This window comes from Grammomys surdaster, unplaced genomic scaffold, assembly GCF_004785775.1.
Source record: "Grammomys surdaster isolate TR1022 unplaced genomic scaffold, NIH_TR_1.0 126163, whole genome shotgun sequence".
Taxonomy (NCBI): domain Eukaryota; kingdom Metazoa; phylum Chordata; class Mammalia; order Rodentia; family Muridae; genus Grammomys; species Grammomys surdaster.
Genome location: NW_021620970.1, coordinates 9,830,696 through 9,833,883, shown reverse-complemented (window position 1 = coordinate 9,833,883; position 3,188 = coordinate 9,830,696). Strand labels below are relative to the sequence as shown.

At 42.7% G+C, this 3,188-nt stretch overlaps 1 pseudogene; it reads left to right on the top strand.

Moving 5' to 3' along the window:
- The first annotated feature begins 854 nt into the window (after positions 1-854).
- LOC114612524 lies at positions 855-973 on the top strand (annotated as a pseudogene).
- The last annotated feature ends 2,215 nt before the right edge of the window (positions 974-3,188 follow it).

The window sequence follows — 3,188 nt, the reverse complement described above, 5'->3', positions numbered from 1 at the left end:
CACTTAACCATGAGTGCCTTGCAGCTGGGGACACTAAACAATAAGTCCAGGATATGTCTGAGAAAAACAAGATGTTTATCAGTGTGTGCTCAGCTGTTGTAGGGTGCTTGCAAAAACATCATGCTAGAAAAACAAGTCTCTTGTCAGGGTGGAAAAGTATCAACCTGCAAATAGATGGCCCGAGATGACTTCAAAGATGATAGCTGCTTTCTGCTAGGAGTTGGCTCCCAACACTCACTCTTGCTGGCAAGTTCATTCCTTCCCTGGCACTAGAGCCAAGTTCTTTAGGATTCTAGCATATACCGGAGACCAGCTGAGACATCCAGCCTTGCGGACCGAACAACTATCAGATGCTTGGACTCTCCATCAGGAGACGGAAATATATATGTGTGTGTGTGTGTGTGTGTGTGTGTGTGTGTGTGTGTGTGTGTGTGTATGTGTGTGTATGGAATTTCTCTGTTTCTCCAGAGAACCCTGACTAATACAATAACCATCTGTCGCTGTAGTTCCAGGGAATTCAATGACATTTTCTGAACTCTGCAGGGTATCAGGCATGCGTGTGGTGTACATATATACATATAGGCAAAACACTCATAAGATATATAAATGTATACATGTATAAATAAGTAAATAAACAGATGGAGTTTCCAAAGCAGGTCCTCTTGCTTTCTCAGCAAGCACGTTTACTCACTGAGCATCTCCCCAGCCCAGATGAGGTACAGTTAAAACATGACATGCTGGAGTGTCAAGTTGACAAGGGGTAGAACTGTGACAGCTGATCTTCACTGTAAATATGACTGGACTTAGAATCACCATGGAAACAGATCTCTGGGTAATCTATGGAAGTGCTTCTAGCCTGGAGCCATACCACTCTGGATGCGCCTGATTTCATCTGATATCCTAAGCTAAGCAGGGTCGGGCCTGGTTGTTACTTGGATGGGAGTCCACCTGGGAGTATGGGGTGCTGTAGGCTTGAAAGAAAGAAAATATTTCTAGGAAGGTTTAGCTGAGGAAGGAAGACCCACTTTGCGTTTAGTTGCCACTCTCCCCTGTATTAGCATTCCAGATATGGAAGAAAGGAGTGAGCTGCTTATCACCAGCATTTATTTCTCTTTGTCCTGACTGTGGATGGAATGTCCCTATGGCAGCAGGCCTTCCTGTTCACACTGTGAACCAAAATAAACACCGTTCCCTTAAGTTGCGTTTATCAGGTATTTTTATCACAGAAGAAAAGAATAAACAATAAGAGAAACTAACATACCTTCCCAAAGAAACTATAAAATCCTAGACCCAGTGAATGTATTGAAAACCACTCACCTAAGACAGGACATTTGTTTATTCTCCTTGTTCTGAAATTTTAAAGTGATATATGTTTAATTTTTGTAGGGGGGCTATTAAAATAAATGTACTCATTTGTCTGTGTGAGTTGTCAGTGTGCAGGCATTAGAAAGGAATGGGATCTCCTCCCCCGTCACCCTCTGTTGTCCTTTCTGAGGCAGTCTCTCTTTATATGTAGGGCTTGTGTGTTTTCTTTGGCAGGCTGGAGATTAGCAAGCCCCAGCTCTCTTTGGTGAAGCAGGGGTGACAGTCACTTACAGTGACACCCAGACTCTGGTTGTTTTCAAGCCCCATAGAGTGACTCTCTCAGGTGCTCTGCTCACTTTGGATTTTCAGTTGCAGAAGCATTTGATTTTCCTAGAACTTCTGTTAGGCTCTGTTCCTTCTTGGGATCTATTTGTTTGAAGTAGAGCCTTCTAACTTTATCCCTATTCTTGCAGGCTCCCTTAAGAAAAGCTCAAGGTCAGCAGAGCATGGAAACAGGCCAGAATTCTCAACACTCTTGAGCAGCGGTTCTTAAGCTTCTTAATGCTGCCACCCTTTAATATAGTTCCCCATGTTATGGCAACTCCCAACCATAAAATTATTGCTGCTGCTCCTTTATAACTATAATTGTGCTACTGTTGTGAATTGAAATGTAAATATTTGTGTTTTCCAATGGTCTTAGGTGACCCCTGTTAAGGGGGTCACAATCCACAGGTTGAGAAACACTGCTCTAGCGTCTAACTAAGGCAGGAGGAATGATAGTTCTAGGCCAACCTATACTACACTGTGAGTTCCAGGATGGTCTGGGCTACATAATGATATCAATAAAAATATATTTTATAAATATATATATTTAATATATATTAAAGATCTGTTTCCAGGTGTAGTGGTGCATGCCTGTAATCTCAGCACTGGTGAGTAGAGACAGCGGAATTGAGAGTTCAAGTCACTTCCTGTTGAATTCCAGGCCACGTGGGCTATGTGAGAAAGCAGTCTGTTTAACCCACCTAGGATAAGATACCATCCTATACCTCGTTATTTTGTTTGCTTGTTTTTGGGGAGAGTTCTCCAATTTTTTTTTTGTTTGTTTGTTTTTGGTTTTTGTTTTTCGAGACAGGGTTTCTCTGTGTAGCCCTGGCTGTCCTGGAACTCACTCTGTAGACCAGGCTGGCCTCGAACTCAGAGATCCGCCTGCCTCTGCCTCCCAAGTGCTGGGATCTTAAGATTAACAAACTTCAAAACATACTGAGTACAATAGGGAATGTGATCAGCATGATCCTTCTCTCAGTCAAATAATTTCTTTTCTGTGTCAATGACTGGCAGGCAGATTACAGCAACAATGTGAAATAGCTGGCAGGCATGGAGCAAAATGGCTCCAGCTCTGCTTTGGGGAGGAAAGGTCAGACCATAGCAGCATAAAAACTTGATCTTGGGAGTCCTACAGTAAAGAGGGAACTTGGGGGCTCTAGAGAGATGGCTCAGTGGTTAAGAGCACTTTCTGCTCTTCCAGAGGACCTGAGTTCAGTTCCCAACACCTATATCAGGCAGATCACTGCAAGTTACAGGATGAACCCCAGGGGATCTGACACCCTCTCCAAAGGCACATACATATATGTGGGGCATACTCACAAACACACACATACTCCTAAACAAGTAAATTTATTTTTAAAAATGCAACTTGGTTTAATCCAGTGCCAACTTATTAGATCAAGGCACCATCACTATTATTATAGAACATCTGTTAATAGTAGGCAGAACATGAATGTAAAGCAGGGGGTAATTTGTAAAATGAGGCTTGGGTAAAAACCAATGAGTTTCCGAACTAGGACACAAGATTGAACGACCGGTCCTAGGTGAGTATTTGA